Genomic DNA, 27,865 nt, shown 5'->3' on the forward strand with positions numbered 1-27,865 from the left:
ATGCCAGATGCATGATATGACAGAAGCATGTGCATGGTTTCAACAGACAGAGGGGTGTAAGGATGGTGACACCTGTCTCTGGATGACAACTAAACAGTAGGAGCTACTCATGCTTATCGGGCGACTAGATGATCCTCTCTACTGGTGGTCTGTTGAGGTCGTCCTGAGCCCAGTCACCTTGTGTGCCCTCACACATCATCTGGTCCCAACACCTCCTAACAGTCTGGTCAGAACGGCCAGGAGGCAGGCAATTCATTGATATGACCATGCAGTTTCTCACACTTTAATAATGCGTCCCTCTCAGACTCTATGATTACATCATAAAGGCATCTAGTAGGCAACAAGCTCTACACAAGCAGTAAAAGAGGTCACTACACACAAGGAGCCTCCGAGAGCCTTTTATAGGCCATGGGGGGAACTACTTTTTAGGGCCTCCGGTGACAGGACCATTCATCTAATCAAACCACAACTCTAATCATTTGCATATCTGCCTGAGATGTAACTGCATGCCAGCAAAATGATAACTTCTTCTGTCATGCTGAGTTCCTGGGAACTGTGGTTCTATGGGTTTCCAGGAGCACACTGCTGCAGGTGTGGAGGGTTTGGCTGGCTGATGGTCAGGAGGTTTCCAGCCAATCATCATGTGTCTGTATATATAAGTACGCCCCTCTTGCTGGAGGATGCTAGTCATTATCCGTTCCTCTGGTGGTTGAAGTCATGCATGCTGTAAGGCTGGTTTGTGTTGTTCTCCCTGAAGATGGTCTGGACACCTGATTTCCCTGTTCACATGTTCTTTGGGCCCCTTGTCCCTTACCCGTCCAAAGGTGTGGTTCCAGAGATTGGATGTCCTTTAGGCCTCATGTCCACGGGCAGATCGGGTTCCGTGGGCGGGTCGTCCGTTGTCTTCTCCATGTGCAACACCCCAGAGGGATAACCCCTGGCACCTGGCTAACATGAAGAGCTGGGAGAGTTAAGTGCTGATGTGTAACGGTGGCACTGACCATGCTCTGGTGCCATAAGGATTGCAAGCCAAGTTTCAACACTCCTTTGGCTGGAAGTGTCAATAAAGGGGATGAGCGGGGTTATAGTAGATATCACTCGTGACGCCACTGTTCTGTTATTCTATGTGGCAGAGTAATAAACATAATAGAATTGTGTGTAGTACCTCGGGTCCATAGGAATGGTTAAGGCCCAGTATAACTTTTACTTGAAATACACTTGAATAACAGGCAATGCAGGTACTATTCACTTTTAGCAGAAAAACAGGCTAAAGCTCAGAGGTAGGGAGGATACACAGGATCAATACGGCCCTATAGTCCACGTTATCTATATGTCACTGGTCCTGGATTGGGAGCACTCTGGAGGAGAAAAGAGGGGAAGGGGTCACTCCGCATACACTCTGACAAGAACAATTATTCAAGAAGGCTTAGCCAATAAAGTACCTCTGTGTGGTGATCCTGTTGATGGACGGGCGCACAGAAAAACGCCTGTATTGTAAATACCTGTTTTAGTAAACTGGGGTAGTGGCTCTGTGTTAGCACTCTCTCCTCCTGAAGATGGAACTCTTTTCCCGCTCTCAGACACTCACATTTATACCCTCACTAGTACCGCATCACTCAATAGAAAAGATACATTCAGCAGACAGAGCTGAAGACAATGATTTTATGGAAATTAACCCTTCAGACGCTGCAACTGTGCAACACAGATACAGAAAATAACAAGACAGCTTTGTACAGCGCATCTACATGATACAGAATATGTATGACATTTGTGGAGGGGACCGGGATGGTGTTCTGGTCCACTACACGTGGATGTCGGTTGCGCGCCGGCATGTGGGCGGGGCCGCCATCCGGCATACCCCCCACACATGCGCAGTGGAGATTTTTATTTTAAATCTGCTTTACTGCAGGGCCGGCAGCACACTTGGAGGTCCCTGGGGGATCCGCTGCGATTTGTTTTCCCCCAGGGACCTTCAATTAAGCTGCGAGCACCCATGATTGTCTATGGGCGGCTTGAACTCCGGATCATCCACGCGGGTTCACCATTTAAACCTGCCCGTGGACATGAGCCCTTACGCTGTCAGATGGGTGATGTTTGGCGCTTTGGCCCTTATGTCTGTGGGTGTGGACATTTAAACTGTTTTGGTGTATGCATGCATGACGTTCTGAGTGGGATTTCTCAGTGTCTGTAGGGATGCAGATGTCTGGTGTCTATCATGTTGGTGTTTCCCTGCATCTGTCAGGTGCAGATGCCTGTTTTATGTTATGTTCTTGTCTGGTGTTCCTGCCTATTCCTATCTAGGTTGAGACAGGTGTTCCCTAGGTTCTAGCATGGGGACGTCCTTATTGGGATGATTGCCGTGCTTTTAAGCAGGGTTCCCTTTCCTGGGTTTAGTTGTCTTGTTAGTGTAGGGACTTGCAAATTAACGATGACCTGTGATGTGGGCTTACAAACTCTGGCCAAAATACTAACTAATATCTCATACTTATTTATGTTTCCAGTTGTCTTGTTGTATTAGTACATTGCTAAGTATTTGGCTGCCTGGTGTTCGTTTGGTGTGAACGATGTCCAACCGTATGTATAACCCTACCCTTTTCCCTCCAGTCTTAAATATATTCCCTTTGTGTGGGCGAGGGGAATAACACCCGCACGTGCTTGATTTTTTATGACAGAGTATAATTTCTAGTGGCTGGACTGGTGACTTTGAACATTGTCTGAGGCCGCTGACACGCATTGTTTGTATTTGGTTTACTTTTTGAGCAGTCGCTGTTTGGCGCAGCATAACTGAATTCCCCAAATCCTACCGCTAACTGTGAAGGGTCTGCAAATAATTTGTAGTGGCTGGACTCGATATTTTGAGTGATGTCTTAGGCCACAAACAGAGAACCACAATATTCCCCATGCCAAAGCGTAGTTTGCCTGTCTGCTTTGCTGCTATACACATTGACAGCGGCAGAAATATACCCTTTCCCAATGTACAGACCATGTTGCATATAAACATGATGCAGCATATAGGCTATGTGACGTAGGCAGCCAATGAAACTGCTGCCCATATGCAAGACTGAGTAACATTTGGTGACATCAGCAAGGTGCCTTGGCTGCTGATTGGCTTTATGCTGATCTCTGCAGAAGGGATTTTGGGAAAGTTGATTTTCCCACGATTTTTGCCAAAATCGTTTTGGACTACAATTCAATTCTACGAAAATCAGGATGATCTGGCCGATCAAGGTGAGCAACACTAGTCTTTGAGCACTGTTTGTTTTTGCTGTGGGATCTATTTACACATATGGGTTAATAAATGTTTATTGATTTTTATTCTATCAATTTATTAAACATTCCAGTTTGTTACTTTGTGTTTGCTGTGATCAATAAAATCTCACTGTGTTATAGGCAACAAAGACCCAATAATTTATATTCTGTACTGGCATCAGGGCTGGACTGGCAGTGAAAAGCAACCCTGGCACTCAAGCCCCTCCAGCCCCCATATAATAATGCCCTCTCCATATTTCAGCATAGTAGTAACACGCACCGCACGTTACGACAAATTGTGCGGAAGGTGAGTCTCAGATGAGCGTATTACCTATAATGTGTGCAAGTATCCCAGCCTGACTGTGCATCTACTGACCCAACCTCAAAGCATCATGGGAATAAATAGAACTGCAGTGGGGCCAGGACACGCATAAATGCACCCATAATATGCTTGCCGAAACTGTCTTTCAGGCGCGTTAGAGGATCAGCATTGTTTTTGATGAGACACCTTGCATCGCACTTGTGTGCACATGCAATGCATTTTACTGTCCCATTGAAAACAATGGGTGATGCGTTCCAAAGAACACGAAAAGATAGGACATGCTGCGTAGTTTGACTCCACTCAAAAAAATAGAGGATGCTGCGTATTTTTTTTGTGAATGAAATGTGAATCAATGGGGTCTATTCAATGCGTACTGCCTGAGCAAACCGCTGCGCAAATCTGTTTGTGTGACACGGGTCTAAGAGTAGTAAAACATAATAGAAATGATATAAATTTGGTGTTGCCATAATCCTACTGATTTACTGAATTACTTTTATGCCATTTTTACTACACAGAGAACGTCATAACACAGAGGTGCGTGTTAATCCAGCTCCCATAGGAGTCAATGGGAACTCCTGTGCAACACACACCAAGGATAGGTCAGGTCCTATCTTTTCACGCAGCACGCACCTTAGATGCATGCATTGTAGCCACGCATGTCCTATTTTTTGCATGTGTGAGTATGTTGTGCATCTAAAAATCGTTCATGTGAACGCTTCAATAGGAACCCATTGGTTCTAATAGACGCAATCTTTTTGCGGGTTTATGTGTGCGCAAAAAAACGCCTGTCTGAATGAGGCCTTAAAAGGTACTTTAAATGGTACCCTTAAAAAATACATTTGTCCAGCCAAAAAGCAAGTCCTTAATCTAGTTTCACATCTGCATCGGAACCTCCGCGCCTGGAGGTTCCGTCGCAGATCCAGCTGAAAACCCCGGGAGAAAAAGCTCTGCAAGAACCGGGCAGCTGAGCGGAAAGCAGTCGGCCCCCAATTATAGTCAATGGAGTATGCCTGGTGCCAGAGGTGTAACTATAGGGAATGCAAGGGTGTGGTTGCACCCGAGCCCAGGAGCCTTAGGGAGCCCATAAAGCCTCTCTTCTCCATATAGGGAGCACAGTACTATGAATAAAGCATTATAGCTGGGGGCCCTGTTACAGGTTTTGCATTGGGGCCCAGAAAGGTTCAAGTTACACCTCTGCCTGGCGCTTTTCAGTTCCGTCCAGCGACAGAACCTTGGCTGCGGGGTTACCCCTGAACGGAGCAGGAAAGCGCAATCCCTGCCACAGATGTGAAACCCCCCCTTACATAGCCATGTTGACGGAACAGTCAAAACGCTATAGATTTAGGAAAGCAAGAATGAAAAAAAATTACAAGAAAACTAAAAATGTTTGACAGAAAGGGTTTAAACTGAAGTCTTCCGTGTTATCTTGTCTTTATAAATGACACTTATATAAGCTAGCTGGGAGGGAAATCCATATTCAGCGCTATGAACGAGCCCGGCCCACCTCCGGCACATATCTAGGATTACTCAGACAAGTAATATACTAGAAAAATTGGCGAGATGGATATGTAAAATCACGTAAAGTGAGTCGAAAGCAGACTATGATCCAACCAAGATAAAACATGAAGTACTCGGCTTGGCAATGTACCAAGCGCTACTTGATTGTTAAATATTTCAGTGCATAGATCTTAAAACTGAAATTAAATGTTAATAATTTAAGTGTGTGTTCTCGGAGTGATACGTTTAGCACTCCTGATTTATGGCTATAGCTTAGCTTCATAAAATAATAGTTAAAAAAAGCCTAAGTTCTTCCAGTGGTTTTATCCTCAGTGGAGTTCGAAGAGGAGCTCTTATCTCTGATGATATTTCTGCTTTAGTAATTATTTGTATTTGAAGTAATAACTCCATCGGATTCTTTAACCCCTTGGGGACTGGCCCTTTTTGCATTTTCAATCTATCTTAGTTTCTCCTCCCCACTTTCAAAAAATCATAGCTCTTTTATTTATCCATTGATGTAGCTTTCTGAGGGCTTTTTTTTGCGGGATGAGTTGTCTTTTTAAATGGTACTATTTAATACACCATATAATGTACGGAAAAACTTTAAAAAATTTCAAAGTGAAGTGAAATGGAAAAAAACAACACAATTTCACCATCTTTGGGTGGTGGGTTTCTTGTTTTTACGTTATACATACTGCAACAAAAATGATATGATAACTTCATTCTTTGGGTCAGGACGATTATGGCAATATCAAATTTATATATAGGGTTGCTTTTGCTGTACTGCTTTTAAAAAGCAAAAATAAAATGTTGTGCCACCATCTTCTTACAGCCATAAGTTTTTTTTACTTTTCCTTCAACATAGTTGTGCGGGCTCGTTTTTTGCGGGAAGTCTTGTAGTTTCTGTTGGTGGAATTTTAGAGTACATACAACTTTTTGATCACCTTTCTTTACATTTTCTGTTGTGGAGTGTAATTTTTTTTTCTGACGACATTGACCATGCAAGGCAAATAATGTGTTATTTTGATAGATCGGACTTTTACAGACACAGAGATACCAAATATGTTTTTGCCTTTTATTGTTTTGATTTTTTATTATAATTATGGGAAGGGGGGGATAAACTTTTACTTTCTTTTATTTTTTCTAATAATTACTAAAAGTTTTTTTACTTACTCTTACATTTTTTTTAGTATCCACAAGAGACTTCAACTTGTGATCTTTTGATTGCTCATACAGTAAAACATAATACAACAGTATTACATTATACAGCTATCTGACAAGCAGTCTATCAAGCATGGCTTGATAGGCAATCAGCCATAGCAGCGCTTGCGGCCTTCAGAAGGCCCCAGACTGCCATAGTAATCTTGCAATCGCATCACGGGGGAAGGTGGGCTGTTTGGGACCCCCCAACTTTGATTGGGGGATTTAAATGCCACTATCAGGAATGACAATGGCATTTAATGGGCTGACAGTTGTGATCAGCATTCATGCTGATTGAGACTGTTGCCAGCAGGTGTCAGCTATAAGAAACAGCTGAAATCCATGTTGTATGGAGCATGATCAACTAGCAATTCCCCTCTATACAAACCCTGAATGCACAGGACGTAACTGTATGTCTTGTGTAGTTAAAGGAGATGTCCCGCGCCGAAACGGGTTTTTTTTTTTTTCAACCCCCCCCCCGTTCGGCGCGAGACAACCCCGATGCAGGGAGGTAAAGAAAGCTCACCGGAGCGCTTACCTTAATCCCCGCGCTCCGGTGACTTCTCTACTCACCGCTGAAGATGGCCTCTTCCTCCGTGGACCGCAGCTCTTCTGTGCGGTCCACTGCCGATTCCAGCCTCCTGATTGGCTGGAATCGGCACGTGACGGGGCGGAGCTACACGGAGCTACACGGAGCCCCATAGAAGACTGCAGAAGACCCGGACTGCGCAAGCGCGGCTAATTTGGCCATCGGAGGGCGAAAATTAGTCGGCACCATGGAGACGAGGACGCCAGCAACGGAGCAGGTAAGTATAAAACTTTTTATAACTTCTGCATGGCTCATAATTAATGCACAATGTACATTACAAAGTGCATTATTATGGCCATGCAGAAGTGTATAGACCCACTTGCTGCCTCGGGACAACCCCTTTAAGGGGTTAAATGGGTTATTCAGCCATAAAAATTGATGGCTTATCCTCAGACAGGCTATCAATATCTGATTGGTGGGAGGTCCGCTGTTCAAAACCTCTGTTGATCATCCGATTAAAGGGGTCATGGTGCTTCTGCGAGTACTACAAATTTGTCCCTGTTAGTGTCATTTTTGGGTAAAACCTCAATGGGACTTTAGTTTGAGTCTCTCACAGGATCTCCAAATTCAGGATCTCTGCATTGGCCAATGGAGAACCCACAAAGTACACAACACAGACGGGTGTGTACAATGGAGTCAGACCAAGTATAGCCACCCCCTTTTATATATGGGGTTTCAAAATAGGAGAGCCCTTTAAAGCATTGTTTCACGCAACAGCAATCGTTTGACAACAATTGGGTATTGGGCACCAATCAAAATACAGAATAACAAGTAAGAGATAAATAAGGTATGCATAAATTATTGTAGAAAACTAAGTTTGCTTCATAGAGATTTTTCTACTGTACTCTATTGCGCATGCCCCGTACTGATAACTGATCAAGGCCAAATTCTTGGAGAAAGCCGAGAAGTGAAACTTAGATTACATTACACTAAGTAATTCATGAATAACATGTAATGAATCCTATATGTAGTGTCGCTTTATCTTGGAGAATACACAGGTTGGAATTTTACTCTAAAGCAAAACAAAAATGAATATACTTCATTATCCCATTGAAGTGAGTGGGACACGTCGGTAGAACTGAGAACGTCCGCTATAAATAATACGGCATTCGGAGCACTAACTGGATCGTGCTCAGATATAATAAGCACTGAAGAGGCTGTGGCATTCACATGAGCACGGCGGCCCTTTTAATCAGCTGATTTACGAGGGTCCCGAGCGGCAGACCGCCACCGATCAGATATTGATGGCCTATCCTGAGAATAAGCCATCAATTTTTATGGCAGAATAACCCCTTTAAAGAAGTTATTTCATGGGTAATACAAGTAATTACTAAACCAGAAATGTCATCATGCATGTCAGCTCCTCTTTTACCCGCTTTAACCTGTGTGCTCTGTTTTTTCCGGTATTCTTCTTCCTGAAAATATATTTAGAAGTTGACTACAGGGAGTTACTATTTCCTTGACTGGACAGTGTCAACAGTGTGTAGCAGGGTCATAACTACCACACCTTTTTACTAGTCCTGCTATCTATAAGGCCTCATGTCCACGGGGAAAATCAGATCCGCTGCAGATTCTACATGTAGAATCTGCAGCGGGTCCCTCCTGCCCCGCGGACATGAGCGCCGAAAATAAGAATTTAAAAGTATTTACCATCCGGCGCGGGCGGAGAAGATCAGCTGTTCCTCACGGCCGGATCTTCATTTTCGGCCGGCGGATGAATTCCTGACGCCGGCGGCACGTCGCCGGCACGTCGCCGACGTGCCGCGCGCATGCGCCGGGCACATCCGCCGAGCCGAAGCAAGGAAGATGCGGCCGTGAGGAACAGCTGATCTTCTCCGCCCGCGCCGGATGGTAAATACTTTAAATTCCTATTTTAGGTCTCCCGTTGATCCGGACGGCTTCCATAGGCTTCAATAGAAGCCCGCGGGAGCCGTCCCCGCGGGAGACCCGCACGAAAATGGAGCATGGTCCGGATTTTTCCATGCTCCATTTTTTTTTAAATCCCTTTTATTGACGATCCGCGGGTATTTATCTACCCGCGGGTGGTCAATGCATCCCTATGGGATGCGGATCCGCATGCGGGAGATCCGCTGCGGATCTTAAATCATATTTTGCCCGTGGACATGAGCCCTAAAGGCCCAGATAACAATTAGACCCTTCACAGTATGTGCAAGTTTTAGTGCCGTCTTTATGCGCCAGTCAGTAATAATGTCCCCTTATGCCTCCATCAATAATAATAACCCTATCAGTAATAATGCCCCCTTGAGCCCCAATGGTATTCATGCCAGTAAGAGTGCCATCTTTTGTGCTCCCTTAAGTTATATAATGCCACCATTTCTTCCCCCATAAGTGATTACTTTAAACTATTGAAAAAAAACCTTTATACTCATTTCTTTTGCTTCCTCTAGCGCTCTGGTCCTTCTTCAATTCTGGGTAGTACAATCACGTGCCGAGACATGTGACTGCTGCAGCCAATGCCGAGCCTCAAATACTTAGCCCAGGGATTGGCTCTAGCGGTCATATGCTTTCCAGCAAGTGATCGCGCTACCTGGAAGGTAAAAGGACCGGACCAGATTGGCTTGGGGAGCAAAGGAGAAGAGTATACTGTTTTTCTTTCTATGGTATAGCCTTCCCTCACTTAATAACTACATTCTCAGGGAGGTCCAGCAGCCCAGACTTTCCCCCTGAGATGTGGGCCCCACAGTTACACCCCTGCTGTGTAGAGACCTCCCCGATTGGGAATGGTTACATTCATGCATTTCCCAGAGGCCTAACAGAGGAATGACTTAAACAGAGTTCGAGGAAAGATTCCAACCAGGTTGTTAACCCCTTAGTGACCACCCCATAGCGTTTTTACGTCCTGGCTGGCTGGGCTTTAATCCCCAGGGCTGTAAAAAAAAACGTTTCCTCTGGGGATTAAAGCCCTGTGGGCTGTGAACGAGACAGCTCCATGCTGATGGCTGCCGGAGGTAGCCAACAACCTGAAGCTGTCATGGTGGGCTGCGGAAAGCCCTCCCTCATCACGCGATAGCCGGTATCCACCGGATACCAGCGATCGCATTAAAAATTAATACAAAGTTTAAAAAATTAGAGTTTCAGTTCCCCTCATGGATCAGATCTGTGAGGGAAGCTGAGAATACTGACCCCCATTCTCCACGATGTCCTGTGGTGTTCTAGTCCTCCAGGACCTGACACCAGCATCTGCGCATGCGCACCAGACGTCATTATGTCATGGGCACGTGCAGAGGACCATGAGGCCTGGGAAATGTAAAACTCTCTGCTCCTGGCTAGTATGAGTAGCTGAGAGCAGGGAACTGTCACTGGAAACTGCCGTATGCGGTGTCCGGTCACATGATCGCTGTTGTCCAATAAATAATAGCATACATGTAAAAGTTAAAAAAAGTGTAAAAAAAAAGAAAAAAGTTTGTTTCATTTTCCCTCATGGATCCTATCTGAGAGGGGAAATGAAATTAAGCACCTAAGGCCCCCTGATTTATCTGCGGTCGTTACCCCGGCCTGTTAAGAAAAAGGGTAGACACATGCACAAAAGCAGCGAATTGCCAAGGTAATTTCAAATCTCCCCGATCCTGGCTACCAAACGTAGTCGAGAGCCTGGAGATTTCATGGGGGTCCGCGGTACGCGGTCCTTGGTCAATTGATCGCCATTATGCAATGGATAACGACAATCACGAAAAGTAAAAAAAAAAATAAAGCTTCACCTCCCATCATGGATCCAAATCAAGCAAAATGTCTGTTCTAGAAGCCACCGGCTGCTCCTTTCATTTTGGGCCCTGTTGTGTATGCAGACATAATAGTAGGGCCACAATGGATATGTTTCTGAACACAGGACAAACATGGGTATCAATCCTCTAAATTGCATTAACTCATGAAAAGAAACAGTGGGGTCAAAATACTCCAACACCCCTCAGTGAATACATTAATATGTGTATTTTTTAAAATGGGGTCATTAGTGGGGGTGTCTATCATTCTGATACCTATGAGCCTTTGCCATCTTGGCTTGGTGTAGGAAAACAAAAAATACTCCTCAAAATGTTGATAATTAATGTTAATTTAAAAAACTACAGTTTTTCCAATGTGCTTCCAGAGTAAAATAAACTGATGGAAATATATATCTTATCAAAAATGTGTACAGTATGTTTGCACATATTTGAGATATCGCTGTTGAAAATGTGAAAAAAGCAAAAATTTTTTCAAAATGTTCCTAATTTGGGCGCTTTTAATAAATAAATAAAAATAATGTCGGAATCACTTGGATATGCAAGACCTTTATGGAGTTATTATATATTAAAGTGACACATGTCAGATTTCCAAAATTTGGCCTGGTCATTAGGGCGCAAACAGGCTTGGTCCCTAAGGGGTGAATCATTCAGTTTGTATCACTGTATAATAAGGTACATAAAGGGTGTCCACAGAAATACCTATCAAATGCTAAAAAAAGATCTTTCTAGCATTGCAGGAGGGTATCTGCGTGGTGCATGCTTGTTTCTGCACTAAAATAACCAACAGGACTTAGCATATATTTATTAGTATTTATTTATTGGTCGCAATTCAAAAAAGCTACAATTGAATTAAAGGGGTATTCCAAGTTTTATTATTGATAATAACCTATCCTAAGTATAGGTCATCAATAGTTGATTGGCAGAGGTCCACCGCTCGGGATCTCCACCTATCAGTTGATCCTTCAGCCCCAGTGCAGTGGGGTTGGACTTCGTCAACAATGGTCAGGGCTGAAAAGATAAATAAAGACTTTGCTCCCATTGAATTCAATGAGAATGATGCCTCCTATTATAATTCCGGCTTTGACTGCAAAGAAGATCCGTAAGAGTAGTAGGAGGTATCGCTTCCAGTAATCTCAATGGGAGAAAACCTTTATTACACTTCTGGTCCTGACCACCATGGGCCGAAAATTGGCTGATCGGTAGGGATCTTGAGCAGCAGGCCCCCACCAATCAGCTATTGATGCCCAATCTGAGGGTAGGTCATTAGCAGTAAAAGCCCAAAATATCTTTTTAGTTCAATCGGTGAAATAAAAAGGAAAGATCTGTTTTTCCCATGGACAGATATTTCTGAGGACACATGCCATATTCCTTGGCCACCTTCCTGTGGGGTCTATTAAAGCAGACGTCTGCAATGGATACCGAATATGAGCAGCCGTTGAAACGCTTACCACAGAAATACTATGCGCCGCCCATTCCGCCACACTCACTTGTACACAGCGTTATATAGCCGTCTGTGTTTTGAACACTTTCTGTAATAATAATGCAATGGCATTACATCATACTGTACAGGGAACAGACAGGCTTCTATCAAGCTGTAGGCACTCTGCATAGGCAGCCCTGGGGCCTTTCAGAAGGTCTATGTCTGCCATGGCAACTGCAGCCTGGGACCCCCGAACGTTGGGTGCCGGCTGATTCTTACAGCCGACATCCGGCAGGAGCAGCCCTGACAGGCCGTGTCACTCGTCGGAACTGTTAACCCTTTCAATGCCGCCATGAACTCTGACAGTGGCATTGAAAGCATTAACAACACTGATGAGCAGCGCAGCTTGTCGGAGCTGCTGCGGCCGGGGGCCGTCTGTAAGAAACAGCTGGCACCCAACGTTGTATGGAGAGAGATCCACCTGCCAACCCTCTCCATACAAGCATTTGTTCGGACATACCAGCAAATATACTTACAAACAGCTTCCTGGAACTGAACCTGTTCGTCAGTAGGGGATTATCTGTAATTTGTTATGCTAATTCATTTTAAATTGATTTCCTTCAGTTATTCTAGCACTGGAATAGGCAGCTCCATGCACATACCCTTGTGGAAAACTGTTGTGCCCCTGTATGGGTATTTCTGCGACACCCAGAGTACATGTGTAAGAGTGATTGATATCAATTGTTCTAAATACATTGTTCCTTTAGGTTATTGCAATGTGGGGTTGGTTCAATCCTTGCCTCTGCGATGTTGTATCGAAAACCCCAGGGGCTTGGTATACAAAGAAGCTGCCTGCTGATCCAAGGGTATGCCCTAACACATGTGCCCCCTAAAGGGAGCTGCTGGTATACTCTGATTAATAATTACCCAGAGAAAGCAAGTAAGCGTACTAATGTTTATAGCTGGAGAGAGGGAACAGTTATTTGCATGCACCAGTGCACACATAGCAGCGGATAGTGAGACTATACCTGAGTAGCACAGGTTTTGCTGTTCATCTCTCATCAGATTAAGGCCCCCTGCACATGGGCGGAAATTCCACGGCGGGATTACCTGCAGAATTTCCGCCCGTGGAAGCTGCCATAGGATTGCATTAGAAAACACAATCCTATGCAGACGGCCGCGATTTGTCCACGCAAAATCACGCGCAGCGAGCCCCGACCAGAAATGTCACTCCCCGGCCGCTGGCTACGCTCTGCGCATGCGCCGGCTGTCCGGCAGCTGGCACGTCAAAGAGCCAGAGCCGCAGGAGAGGTGAGTGCCGCGCTGGTCCCTTCAGGGCTCGGGTCGGGTCTCGCTGCGACAATTCTCGCAGCAGGATCCGGTCCGCCCGTCTGCAGGCGGCCTTACTGGCCAGAACCATTAAATCTAAGCTCTGTTACATCTTTTTGTTTGTTGTGTAGTGCTATTGAGTTATAGTGACTTAACTTCTATTACGTTACATTACAAGCAACTCCGTATTGATCATATAAGTTGTGCGGTTACTATTGCTAGTATTGTAGTAGGGGTCAGTGTATAGTCAGGGAAGTGGTAGGTTAGGTGACCGCTTGCCTGTAGGGAGTTAGAGGTCCGATCGCATTGCTAGACTAGTTAGCTGTTAAGGACCTGGTGTCAGAGTAGTCAACCTGCATGATCTTCATCATCTTCATCCCTGTCTGCTGAGCTCATGCTGGAGGAGTTCCCCGTCATCATTATCTCCTGATCTTCTGGATGAATCCTGCATCTTCCATCGTCCACAGGGCCCCTACATCAGGATCTTCTCTTGTTTTGGTCTGGAGGTATTGTGTACGGCATATAAGTGCAGTATATTGGGACTTCTTAATAGGACATTCGTTATTGTGATATTAAACATAATATATATAGCGCTGCGGAATAAGTTGGCGCTATACAAATAAAGATTATTATATTATTATTATTATATGTGTGTACCACTATTAACATATATCTCCCTATAAAGTTAATGCTATAACCTTAATTGGCATCTCAGTATAGTTATTGTTATTCTTGGGAAGGGATTCTTTCATGATACTGAAGCTCTAAACTGGGTGGAGGCACTGAGAAAACTCATCTACATGCCCATTCCTCCTTTCAGCAAAGGTTCTAGGTCTCCTTGTGCCATACAGGTTAACGGCAAAGTCTGTTGTAGGAGGGATAGTGATTATACTCCCCAAAAAGGGTTACCCTTGTAAAAGCAAAAAAGAGGGACAACTTCTAGACTGAACTTAAGAGGCTGAACAAAGAAAAATGTAGGCCTTAAAGGGGTTTTGTCATTAAAAAAAAAATTCAACACTCACCTATTCCTCCCTGTCAGTCTTCTTACTGCATCTTCTACTCACTTATCTTTTCCTTGCTGCAGTCCCATGGGTCACCTCACCTCCAGCCAGCCAGATCCTCTTCTTCCTGTTATGGAGCGTCCATTCGCTATAGTTCACTTCCTGCAGGGCAATGAATGCCGAATCCTCGGCAGCCTGCTTTAGCACGCAGGCGCAATATCTCGCCAATAGTGTTCATATAGCATATGAATAGTATATAAACACCCAAAGCCAGATACCGTGCATGCAAAGTTGCGGCAATAGCCTGCACGCTAAAACAGGCTGCCAAGGATTCGGCATTCCCTGCTAGGCTGTAAACACTACGTCACTAGTGATGTAATCTACACTGACCTGCAGGAAGAAGAATTCTGCGAATGTACGCTACATCACAGGAAATAGGAGAATCATTGGGCTTGAGGTACGTGACCCGGGAGGACTGCAGGAGACAGGAAAAGATCGAGGAGGAGAAGATGCGGTAAGTAGACTGACGGCAGAGGAATAGGTAAGTAAGTATACAATAATGTTTTTTCAAATGACAAAACCACTTTAAGGCATAACTATATAGGGTTATAGATATTTGCATACTCATAAGATTGATAAATTATGCATCATATATTATCCTTTAAAATGATTCGCTGACACAAATGTTATACATGTTGTCAATTATTAATAGGATGACTATGGTGTGCTGTCTGATACAAATTAGTTCATGTTCTTCCTCATTTGACTACAAGAAGTACAAAAAAGGGAAGTAGGTTCAGAAGAGCTTTGAACTGTGAGCCAACACACTTCTGCATTGTGTCCAAGTTCTTCTGCAGTGCACTGTACAGATAATAGACATGCCTGATTGATAAGGCTACATTACCCTTTGAGTATTATCCAAATTGGACTGAGTACTACATATGTATGTTGAGGTTGCTAATTATTGCATAATAGTGTTTGACTGCATACACGTACGTCAGATGGCCCAGGGTGTGACCTCCCTCCTCCCTCATAATTGTTTTTAACTGCTCTTATGTTTTTGACAGCGTGTATAATGTAATAAAGCAGATTTCTATTTCTGGAATCTGTTGGGATTATTTTATATACTAGGAGTCTTGTAGATGTTATATGCTATTATTTGGGATAATTATTTGGCAGATTGTGGTTGTTCATATCGAGTGGTTGTCTGACGTCAATAATCCTAACAATTATAGTAGTAACAATGAGTAATAGTAAGTATGTTGGGTTTAAAGGGATTGTCCAAGTTAATTATTTTTCATAAATTCCTATTCTACATGTGTAAAATTAAAATATTGTATAATCATATTCACCTCTCCCGACTCCATGCAACTCCAGCACCGCTACTCCATTTTCCGCACGGGGGCTGTGTTGGCAGGCTGTAGTTTACTGAACGTCACAGGCTGCTGCAGCCAATCACAGAGGCCTGGGACTGGCTGCAGCAGCCTGTAACACCCCATACAGAGGCTGCTGCAACTCGGAAACACACTGCCATGGGGGAGGCCACAGGATACTTTGCTGAAGCTGCAGGGAGCTAGGAGAGCAGAGTATATCATGTTTTATTAGTTTTACACATAGAGTACACAAATTTGACAAAAAAAGACTACCCCTTTAGTTGATTTTTATTTATTAACAATAGACATTTAACTTAAAAGTGAAAAACTAAAAGATATTTGTACATCATTGCTGTTTTCCACATTTATAGGGCATACAGTTATTATTATTTCAGTCTTTCTCATGTATTATAATGTATGGCTGGACTCAGAATTGCTCTGGTTTTCAGCTGCATTCATATGTACCGTATTTTTCGCTCTATAAGACGCACCCAGGTTTAAGAGGAAAGAGATACCTTGCTTCCTGAAAATAAGCCCCACACTGAAAATAAGCCCCACCTGGATTTTCACAGAGGCTTTCAGAGAGTTTTGTGGAAGCGGGATTTATGAATTGGCGAAACAATGCCGCAGCTCAGTCAATTCATAAATCCCGCCTCCACAACGAGATGGCTGTTATTGGTTCTTCGACCACTGCTCCGCCAATCAATACAGCGCTCGATGAACCAGTCACAGCCATAACTTCCTGGAGGTGGGAACTGGAGGTGGCCGAGGGCTGAAAGAAGCAGAGAACAGCAGGAGGGACCTGGACTGAGCCTGCTGGGTAAGTATAATAAGACATACCCTGAAAATAAGACCTAGTGCCTCTTTTGGCGCAATTTATATAAGACAGGGTCTTATTTTCAGGGAAACACGGTAGGAAAAAATATTTTGACGCCCCCCCCCTCCCTCCAAGACAAGGCAGGGGGTTATTACAGGAGGAATAAAGAGCAGTAGTACCGCCTCAGAATGAAGCATATGCCACTTGTCAACCAGCCATTCAGGAACCGGGGAAAGGTGAGTGTACATGTAATGGTGACCTTATTACTTGTCACACAGCTTTCCAGGAACCCCCGAATACCATGTCTAACTAGTTATAGCAATGTATGTGCTATACATGGATGCCTAATGCAGCTGGCATTCAGGATCCTGGAAGAGCTGAGTGACAATGTAATAATGATTCTATTAGTTGTCACCCAGCTTTCCAGGAGCTCTGCATGGCATTATGGTGAGGTATAAGGGTATACATTTGTGTACAACTCCCCCCTCCCCTCCCCTCTATGTAGCTGGCAGATGTGAGAGCCACCTATATATCTACAGCTGATTGATGAGGCTGAGGGGGCAAAGGGGGCCAGGGGGGGGGGGGGGGTAGCAGCAGTCCCTCTCACTAATCAGCTGTACAGGCGTTACTATGGAGTGGACCTGCATTCTTTATCAGTATCGGCTGCATAGCAGGAGCCGCCCACCTGTACAACACCTCCCTGCCGCTCCCCCAGCCCCCCATCAATTAGCTGTTGTGCAGCCACTCTGCTCCCCTGCTGATTTATGATCCTTTTCAGCTGCCGGACAGGTCAGATTTCAGTACATTCGCTATATAGGATGCACTAACTACCCCCCCCCCTCCCACTTTTTGGAGGGAAAAAAAGTGCGTCTTATGGATCAAAAAATACGGTAATTTCCATTCTGTGGTGCAGGGGCACGAAGCAACAAGTTACATATGGTATTAAAGCTCACAGGAGGCTTATGGTAATTTGTATTTTGAGGGTTCTTTTACAAGTGTTTCACAAACAAGATTTTGTTGCCATTTTTGATGCTATTTTTTAAGCCAGATCCAAACAGAGGAAGTATAAGGGTGGTTTCACATCTGCATCGGGGAGCAGGAAAGGGGAAACCCCTGGCCGAATGGCTCCGTCATATGGCAGAATCAAGCAGCGCAGAATGGACCCCATTGACTATAATTGGGGCCATTCGGTTTCTGCTCAACTGCCGGGCACTTTGCTGTAAGAATAAGCACTACATGCAGTACTATTTCTTCCAGTGTTTTGTGCTGGATCCGTGACATCCGACCAGGGGTTCCAGTGCAGATGTGAAACCACCCTAATTCTTCCTTTATATTTCCCATATCTTTTGAATACACTTCTAGCTTTGGCTCAAAAATTGGATGCCAAACTGTCACAAAAACCTGTGTGTGAAATCAGCCTGAATCTAAATCCATACGTAAGGCCCTGCTGCACCTCCTGAAATAGAACATAGTACAGCCAAAAATAATTTATTAGTAAGACTAGCATATGACTAGATGATATACAGTATATGACTCATTCACACGGCTCTAATACATCTCAGCACGACCTCATCTTGGTATGCCCCCAATGTTATATGCAAAAATACAGAAAAAACCTTTGCGTGTTCCATTTCAGAAGAAATAAAAACCAGTTGTGACAATTTTAGCCTATAAATCTATCCCAACAGGGTGAGCAATGTGAAGGCAAGTACTAGCATACCTTGTTTTATTTAAAGCTGTTGCCATGCCCTTTAAATTGTCATTTTTTTCCTGCCATACACACTACGTGCAAATCAGCTTCAAGTTGTCCGATAGGCAGTCCACTCCCTTGGAAAGAACAATTTAATCTGTCGACAGCCACGAGGAGAACAATGCTACTCTTTGCATGGCTGGGCGTGTGTTTAAACATGCTAGGTTCTGCAAACAACTCAGGCAGGCCCTTTTACATGCAAATGAAGATGTTTTACAGGCAAATATAATATTTCAAAGACTGAAAGATTGAAAGATTTAGTGACGTATTTGCATAAAATGTTAATGGCCATTAGCACATTATCATCTTCAATTGCATAATGATAATGTCCTTGTAAAATGACCTCCAGGAATTATTTGCAGAGCCCAGTGTGTTTAAATACACTCCCAGCTGTGCAAACAGCTGCTAAAACATTCCATTGTTCTCCTCAGGGCTGCTGGCAGATTGCATTGTTCTCCTTGAGACTAGTGTAAACTTGCCACAAGGAGAACATCCTGCAGTCTTTTGAAAGATGAGCGAAATACATTCAAATGGAATGTATTTGCTCAGTCTTTCATCGGCTGAACAATGGATGTTATGATGTCCGCTTTTACACGTAACGATTATTGCTCATTTTTGGCCGTTTGGATGAATTTTGAGCGATAATCATTGCGTGTATCAGGGCCTTTAGGAACAGAAGCTAATGTGAGATAGAGACCAAAGAGGACTCACATATTCACCCCTATGATTCTGTCCTTGTATCCATCCCTATACGGTTTTCTTAAAAAAAGTTAGACACCAGGATGGAACAAGTGCTGACGTCACAAAAGGTAATGTGAAAAGTGCCTAATCTGTTTGTCGCTCTACCCATTTTGGAAAGTTTACACTATCTGCAGTACTTGTATCAAGGTGCTCTCAATGAACTGTCTAATGAGCTGTATAGAAATGCTAGTAGCTTTCCTTTAGGGCTCGCTCATTTCTGGCCCTTTAAAACGCTAGTTCTTTTAATATGTAACATGCATTTGATTCAATTCTCCTATGAGAATATACTGTAATATACCATTTATTGTTACTGAAACAGTCAAGTTGAGAGGGGTACAACACCATCTAGTAGGTATGAGAAGACTTAAAAAGGCATGCATGCTCCCCCATGGAAGTCAGAATAATTCCTGGATCAACATTTGAAAAGTTCCTACCTGACTCCAAACCCGGCAGTCAAAAGATCCCCAGATCAACAACCCGCTGGTTATTTAATGTCTATATCCTGTAATATCGTAATGCTCTAGAATGACATCTAGTCCCCTCTTAAACTCCTCTATTGATTTTGCCATCACCATATCCTCAGGCAGAGAGTTCCACAGTCTCACTGCTCTTACAGTAAAGAACCCCCTTCTGTGTTGGTGATGAAACCTTCATTCCTCTAACCGTAGAGGATGCCCTCCTGTTACCATCACAGTCCTGGGTATAAACAGATCATGGGAGAGATCCTTCTCTTGTCCCCTAATGTATTTAGACATAGTTATTTGGTTGCTCCTAAGCCATGTTTTTTTCAGTGTGAATAATCCCAATTTTGAATGGCTGTGATTAGTTCCTCGAGTGCTGGCTCTGATTGACTGAGCCGCACGCTAGGTAACCAACCGGAGGCAGAGCTTCCTGGAGGAGAGGATTTTCATAGTCCCGACCAGGAAGCTCTGCAGGAGTACTTCAAGCAAGTCTACCAGAGCTTCAGGGTAGATGCGCAAGGAGATGACAGTGCCTGAGAGGTGATGTATTGATTTTTTTCTTTTAATTTTCTACAGCTATGGCTTAGTTTAGGGCTTTGACTGTAGGATTTCCTACTGTCAAAGTTTCATTGCAACACAAGTAAATTGCTAATGTGAAGGAACCTAAAGGAAAGCATGGGCTTCACATACATGCGATTTGTAGCATTGTCGTAACACGAGAAAATCGTGCACATGTGAATGAAGTCTAAAAGCTGTCTTCCCGGGTGTGGGTATGTTCAGCTTTCTCTGTTCTGTCTCTGTGTGTGGTGTGAGCAGGTTCTTTGTGTGGCGGCTGCAAGAAAGGTTTGTGTCTTGTGGTTTTGTTTGGTTATGTCGCTGGACTCCTAGTTAGTGTAGGGACTAGCAGTATTGCCGGGAGCCGTGACGTGGCCGGCTAGCTTCCATATTTTGGCCAAAATGTCAACAAATACCTGGCATTTATAGCATTAACATCTGCTACTAGTGTTTGTGTATTGACTGCTGTATGGTGTATGGCTCTGTATCTCTTCTTATTCTGTCCAGTGGTCCCTCTCGGTGGCATGTGTTTTCGTCCTAGCCTCGGTGCGTGGGTTCCTAGGGGCAGCAACAGCCCAGATCCGAAGACCACTGGGCTGCCTCCTTATTGGGGCAATGTCCCTGCTCAGGTAGGTCCTTGGTCATCTACCTTTGTAGAAGAAAGGGAGAGGTGTTAATTGGTGATTCTTAATTGGAGGTTGTTCGTGTGGGCCTGGAGCTCACTTGCCGACACAAATGTAACACTGGTAATCAGAACTGCACACAGTATTCCATGTGGGGCCTGACAAGTGTTTTATATAGTGGAAGAATAATGATCTCTTGCTTTTGCCCCTATACCTCTTTTAATGCGGCCCAATACTTTATTTGCCTTTGCAGCAGCTGACTGGCATTGATTGCTTCAGTTAACTCTACAGTCAACTAGTACCCCCAGGTCTTTTTCCATCTCACTTTTCCCTAGCAGTACCCCATTCAGTGTATATTGGTGACCTCCGTTTCTCCTGCCCATGTGTATAACCTTAAATTTATCAATATTGAACTACATTTGCCATTTTTCCACCCAAGCCCCCAGCTTGTCTAGGTCCATTTGTAGCCGTACATTGTCCTCCATTGTATTAATTATCTTGTATAATTTCGTATTGCCCGCAAATATCAATATTTTACTGTGCAGGTCATTGATAAATATATTGAACAGAATGGGGCTTAATACTGAACCCTGTGGCACCCCGCTAGCAACGGTGGCCCAATCAGAGTACAAACCATTTATTACCACCCTCTGCTTTCTATCTCCAAGCCAGTTCTTTACCCAGCATTTTGCGCAGTGTCACATTCTTCTTCTGTATTTTTGCATCTCCCATAGATTTCTATGGGACATTTGTTGCGCAAAACACAGGAAAATAGAGCTGGTCTTTTTTCCATGCACGCAAAACACGCTTATGGGAACTAACTCATTGAAATAAATGGGCTCTATACTCAATGTGCAAACATGGTCATGTGAAGAAGCTCTAACTTGTAGGAAAGCTGCTTACAAAGGGACCTTTCGGATGGGACGGAGTTAGTCCGCACGGACATTTCTGCATCACAGTGTTATCCCTGTGGGACTTGAATTCTCCGCCTGTTAAAATCTGCATGTCTTTAATTCAAAACTGCAAGATTCACTTCTGCAGCGAAATTACTCAACAGTGCCACCTATTAGAGACCTTTCACACGGATGGAATTGTCTGCAGGTCGCAGCACAAATGCAGATTTTGCCAATCAGTGCGGATTTTGTTGCACTTTTAACTACGCCTTGTGGAATTTATAGTTTTTTTCTCCTGCAGACTCTAATTGAGGAATTACATCTCCTGTCTGTTAGAAATCTTTAACAACAATTCCACAAGATGTCCTTAATTCCGCAGCAGAAAACCTTTCCACTGCAGAAGCGAATTAAAGACATGCAGATTTAAACAGACGCAGAATTCAAGCCCCACAGGGATAACACTGTGACGCAGAAATGTCTGTGCGGAGTAACTCCGTCCCATCTGAAAAGGTCCCTAATAGGTGGCACTGTTGAGTCATTTGTAACATTTCTCTCTTGCATGAAAACAAGGGAGAAGCTTTATAAACACGTTTCTGTTTTATATATATTCCCATAATATCCAGCATTGTTGTTACACAGAATATCAAATGTTTCTCCAATGACAGGTGCAACATTATTGTTACAGTCAATACGCACATGTAATTAATATGTTCCCACTGTATAATGCTACAAGGTCCTTCACACGAATGTTTCCTGCATTACAAGTTTTCATAAGTATTAAAACTGCAGCTTTTTTTACTTACTTTGTGCTGAACAATAATGACAGAATTGCTGGTGTAAACTTGCTGCATTTAAAAGGATTGTAAATTTGTGTCAAATGCCATGATCACAAAGATGTTCAGTGCAAGAGAATAAAGCACACACATAAAAAGGAAAATAGTCAAGAAGCAGAATAGAAAGTCCTAGAACAGTGTATGTGTTCTTTGTTTCGCAGGGCCTTGTATGTAAGAGGACAAGTCAGGACATGAAAATGTGTGCATTTAAACAGGATTTTTTCTTGTGCCCTTTAAAACTTATGTAAAAAAAAACTCCTGCAGTTTTCTATGGCTTTTTTCTATGCATATTTAGTCTTATTTCTAACTAAATCTTTTCATTGTTTTATGTTTCGTTGTGATATTTTAATAGTTTGGAATTCTCCAGACATGGCAATACCAACTGTTAATTTTTTTTACTGTTTAGATTTTTTTTATACGAAAAATGAGAAAGGGGGGTTCAAACTTTCTATATATTTTTATTAAACTTATTTTTACATTTTCTTTGTCTTACTAGGGGACTTGAACATGCGATCACATGATCGCTTGTACAATACACTGCAGTATTTCTGTATTGCAGTCTATTGTACTTGTCATTGTTAGGCCGGTTCACACAGACGAGAAAATCATGGGAGATTTGTGCTTTGTGAGACACACAATTCTCACATGAATATGAACCCTATTCTTTTGAACTGGATCATACGCATGAGCATCTCCCATTGTTGTCATTGCTATTTGCATGCCAGTGCGATACAAAGTCTCCCATTGAAAACAGTGGGAAAAACTCTATCATCCTCCACCGAGGCTGACAGCCCTGGCTACTTCCGCAAAGGGATGCAAGGAGGTTTTGAGGTAAAAATGCCTCACATCCACCGGGAAATTGCATGTTGGTGAGCGCGATATTGCACTTGCCCATGTGAAGTTAGCCTTAGTTTGCTACGCTTGGCGAATAGTAAGACTTAACAGGCTGGAATACACAGCCTCAGGCTGCAATGGCAAGAGTGACACACCATGGCTATGTTGCAAGAAGAATTGAAGGATCATCCCCTCCCTTAGAAACTGCAACATTGGCTGTGGCATCTAAGTGGCTGCACATCCAGAACAGCAGCCATTGCGGGCAGGTGTGACCATCTTGTATTGAGCAGGCTTGTTCCACACAGCTCCCCCCCAGGGTGACCAATTACACACATGAATGGTCATTAGTTTATTAGTTAGCTAAATACCTCATGGAGACAACATATAGCCTGAAATAAATTGAAATCACTGAGTTCTATTCTCTGTATATTGCATACACAAATACAGTTACCTGAGGAAACCCTTCTAGAATTCCACAAACTTCACAATAAGCCGACAATAAAGGATAATAATAATCTTTATTTATATAGCGCCAATATACTCCGCAGGAATTACAAGACAAGGGAAATAAAAACAGAACCACTGTTACATAAAGTAATCAGTTGATGGAAACAGTAGGGATGAGGGTCCTGCTCCAACGAGCTTACATACTACAAGTAATGGGGTGATACAGAAGGTAAAGGGGCTGGAGATGTGCAGGGTATGGCGAGGTGGAGAGTGAGGGATGCTCTACGCATAGACAGTAGTTAAATTGGCCTGAATCGGTATGACTGCAGTTGCCGGTTGATTATGACTAGCAGGAATTGCAGTCAGTATGACAGAGAGCATCTCATCAGGCAGAGTACAGAGGGGTTTGGTTTAGGAGATATGGTATGCTTCCCTGAAGAGGTGCGTTTTTAGAGCACACCTGAAGTTTAGTGTGTAAGTGATTGCCCGGATAGCTTTTGGTAGCTCGTTCCAGAGACAGGTGCTGCACTGGAAAAGTATTGGAGGTGGGAATGAGAGGTTCGAATTAAAGGGGCACTTAGTCTGATTTCGTCAGCACAGCGAAGGGCGCGGGCTGGGTGGTGAATTGAGATGAGGGAAGCAATGTAGGGTGGTGCGGTGCTGTCGGGGGCTTTGTGGATGAAGGTAGTGAGTTTAAATTGGATTCTGTATTTCACAGGCAGCCAGTGCAGTGACCGGCACAGGGCAGAGATGTCTGAGTAGCGGCTGGACAGGAAGATGAGCCTGGCTGCCGCATTCAGGATGGATTGGAGAGGGTAGATTCTGGTGTGCGGGAGGCCAATCAGCTTCTAGTTGCAATAATGGAGGCGGGAGTGGATGAGGGCAAAAGTGAGTGTTTTTAGCGTGTCCACGGTGAGAAAAGGGCGGATTCTTGTGATGTTCTTGAGGTGCAGCTGGCATATTTGGGCGAGAGATTGGATGTAGGGGGTAAAAGAGAGATCAGAGTCGAATATAACCACAATGCAGCGAGCGTGCTGTCTGGGAGTTATGGTGGTGCCACACACTCAGATGGAGATGTCAGGATGAGGTCGGTTAGTAGAGGGCAGAAACAGGAGTAGGTCAGTTTTAGAGAGGTTTGCCGGTGGCATTCTGGAGGAATGCTACTGTGATGTCACGGGAAGAGCTGTATAACTGGGTGCGTCAGCAATCAGATGGTACTGAAAGCCAAATCTCCTGATGGTCTCTCCAATGGGGGCTGTGTAGATGGAGAAGAGAAGGAGGCTGAGAACCAAGCCCTGGGGGACCCCAACAGCAAGGGGAAGAGGAGGGGAGGTAGAGCCAGCAAAGCAGACACTAAAGGAGCGGTCAGAGAGGTAGTAGGAGAACCAGGAGAGAGCAGTGTCCTTTAGGCCGATGGAGCGAAGCATGCTGAGGAGGAGTTTGTGGTCAATAGTGTCAAATGCTGCAGAGAGATCGAGGAGAATCAGTAGGGAGTAGTCACCTCTCGATTTGGCCTTAAGGAGGTCATTTGACACTTTAGTCAGGGTGGTTTCTGTCGAGTGTAGGGGGCAGAAGCTGGACTGTTGGGGGTCAAGATGAGAGTTTTCTGAGAGATAGCTTATAAGGCGGGAGTAAACTAGGCGTTCTAGTAGTTTGGAGATGAAGGGGAGGTGTGAGATGGGACGGTAGTTGGCAGCATTGGTTGAGTCAAGAGTTGGTTTCTTTAGCAGTGGGGATATGATAGTGTTTTTGAATGAGGAGGGGAAGATGCCAGAGGTCAGAGAGAGTTTGAATATAGTGGTGAGATGGGAGATGACCACCAGGGAGAGGGACCAAAGGAGGTGTGAGGGAAGAGGGTCACTAGTGCAGGTGGTGGGGCGAGCAGAGGAAAGCAATCTGGAGACTTCTTCCTCTGTCATTGGTCTGAGTACAGAGAGTGAGCAGGAGCTAGATGCAGTACTGATGAGACTAGGGTCAGTGGTAGTCTGGGATTGGGAGGTTGAAGGAAAAAGGAAACAACAGACACACAGGCTTGTTTTCGGTATACATCTGACATAGGGCTTCTACACATGGGTGTATTATGGCTCCATAAAAACCATTGAGGTACTTGAGGCATCTACTGTACTTCCACATGCCTCTAATTTCACATGAAGTCATTAGATAGTTTTTCTGTTAGATCCCATATAGGAATTAATATGAATAAAATTGTAGTATGCTCCGAAGCTTGTAGGGGAAAATATTTCACTACATATGGTGCCAGATGGAACCTGTATTGCAGTGCTTGGATGCCATATGGCTTGTTAGTTTAAGATAACTATGGGCTCTGTGCACTATTGTAAAGGCGGCATTCAATGGACTCTGCTGAGTGCATGAGCTCTTCAAACGGGCGTATGCGCAACTATGCTTGCTTCTACGGAGTGTAGTTGCACATGACTGAGGTAAAAATCCTGTTGGGTTTTTACCTATCAATCTCCGCGCAATTGCAATTTTTAAAAAAGCGGGAAAATAGGTCCTGTCCTTTATTTTTCGCATGTAGAAAAACTACATGTGAGAAAAATGGGGCCAGTCCCGATAGTGAAAACGAACCAAGGAAATCAACAGTTTTGTTTCATCCCGTTTTGCAGGCCATGTGTTAAACCCTTATACAGCGAGTGTGAATGACTGAACGATTTCTCGTTTGAACAATGTATCTACCTGTATGATCAGGCTGCCCAAGCGAACTCTGACATGATTTACTACAAATAATCATCTGGTGTAAACGGACTCCTACTTTTTCCATCTCTTATTTCTTTTATTTGCTTGTTTTCAACAGGAATTCGCATTTTGATGTCCTAAGGCTGGGTTCACACTGGGCGGATTTGTCACAGAATTTCCCTGCGGAATTTTGCTGCGGCACATCCACCTGCGGCCGCTAATCCCGGGATAAACCAGCCACATGGACGGGATTTGTCAAAAATCTCGTCCACACGGGGGGGACAATCCGTCACGGCAAAGCAGGCATTAGCCGGCGCTGCAGCGCGGATTCCCGGGACGCAGCATGTCATTTCTTTTTTTTTCCATTGCGGCCTTGCTCCTTTCTATGGGAGCGCAGGCTGCAATGGAAAAGCATGCGGCGAAGCCGCCCCAAAACCCGCGGGTTTTGAAACTGCATTTATCCCACGGAAATCTCACGGTTTTTCGCTGCGGCAGAACCACAAGATTTCCGCGGTGAAAGCATCTCATGGTGAACTCACCATAAAGGTTTCCTGAAAATCAAATGTGCGTGATTAATATTATTCTATGGGGAAGCAAATTGTGAAACGTTAAAAAACCCCTAAACTATTAAATGTTTTATATAGTTTTGTCTGCTTTTAAACAGATCCCACTTCCACGTACCTTGTGCGGTGGACTGTCATTTCTTTTAGTTTCATCACTGCTAAAATTACACAATGCCGGCCTTGGGCGATGTGTTTGCTTCACAATGAAAGGGAGTCGACCCAACATACTTATATGGTTTTGTGTGAACTCGAGTCACCCAGCAAGGTAAAGGTTCATTATGTTTACAACCTGCTATGTGAGCTATGCAATTAAAAAATGGCTTCGTACAGAGCGGATGACGAACATGCAAATATAGCAACAAAGAGATTCTATCTGCAGATCGGTGCTGGCTCTCATATACGGGGTTCTATCTTCCAGGACAATGTCTTACATCCAAAATGCAATAAAGGAAACCAAATGGTTTTGTCGAGGGTTTATTGTCTACTACTCAACTTTTGCCTAGAACTAAAGATCTTAAAAGTAGATACTTGTCCAGTATTTTAATTAAAGCAAGCAATATTTTTAGGTAAAAAAGGTACAAAAAATGTTCTAAAATCACTGAATGTTGCTGTGTTTCTTTTGCTTAACGAAATATCATTATTGTATGGGAAAGTCCCATCAGAAAGTGACCTATTTTATAGATCTTTTTACGTTAAAATATATATATTTTTTAAAGATTTTTTTTAAAAAATTTTGTAACAATTGATGTTAAAAAAGCTAAAATCCTGTAGTCTTTACACTGACCCCTAAGCGTAATAATAGTTTGACGCTTCCCATTCTGTAGTGAAAACTTTTCCGCAGTCATCTCCTTTAGATCCGATTGACACAGGCACTGCACATTGCATGTCCTATACAATGGATGAGAATAGGACAGGCAGTGATTTTTTTCAGCCG

At 43.8% G+C, this 27,865-nt stretch overlaps 1 protein-coding gene across 1 annotated transcript in view; it reads right to left on the reverse strand.

The window, feature by feature from the left end:
- Window positions 1-27,068, reverse strand: part of SIRT1 (sirtuin 1) — a 78,857-nt gene extending 51,789 nt beyond the window's left edge. Inside the window, exon 1 of the mRNA XM_066600690.1 lies at window positions 27,050-27,068. The gene's annotated coding sequence lies outside the window, so the exon portion shown is untranslated. The remainder of the gene's footprint in view (window positions 1-27,049) is intronic.
- Between the last annotated feature and the right edge of the window lie 797 nt (window positions 27,069-27,865).

This window comes from Eleutherodactylus coqui, chromosome 4 (assembly GCF_035609145.1).
Source record: "Eleutherodactylus coqui strain aEleCoq1 chromosome 4, aEleCoq1.hap1, whole genome shotgun sequence".
NCBI lineage: Eukaryota > Metazoa > Chordata > Amphibia > Anura > Eleutherodactylidae > Eleutherodactylus > Eleutherodactylus coqui.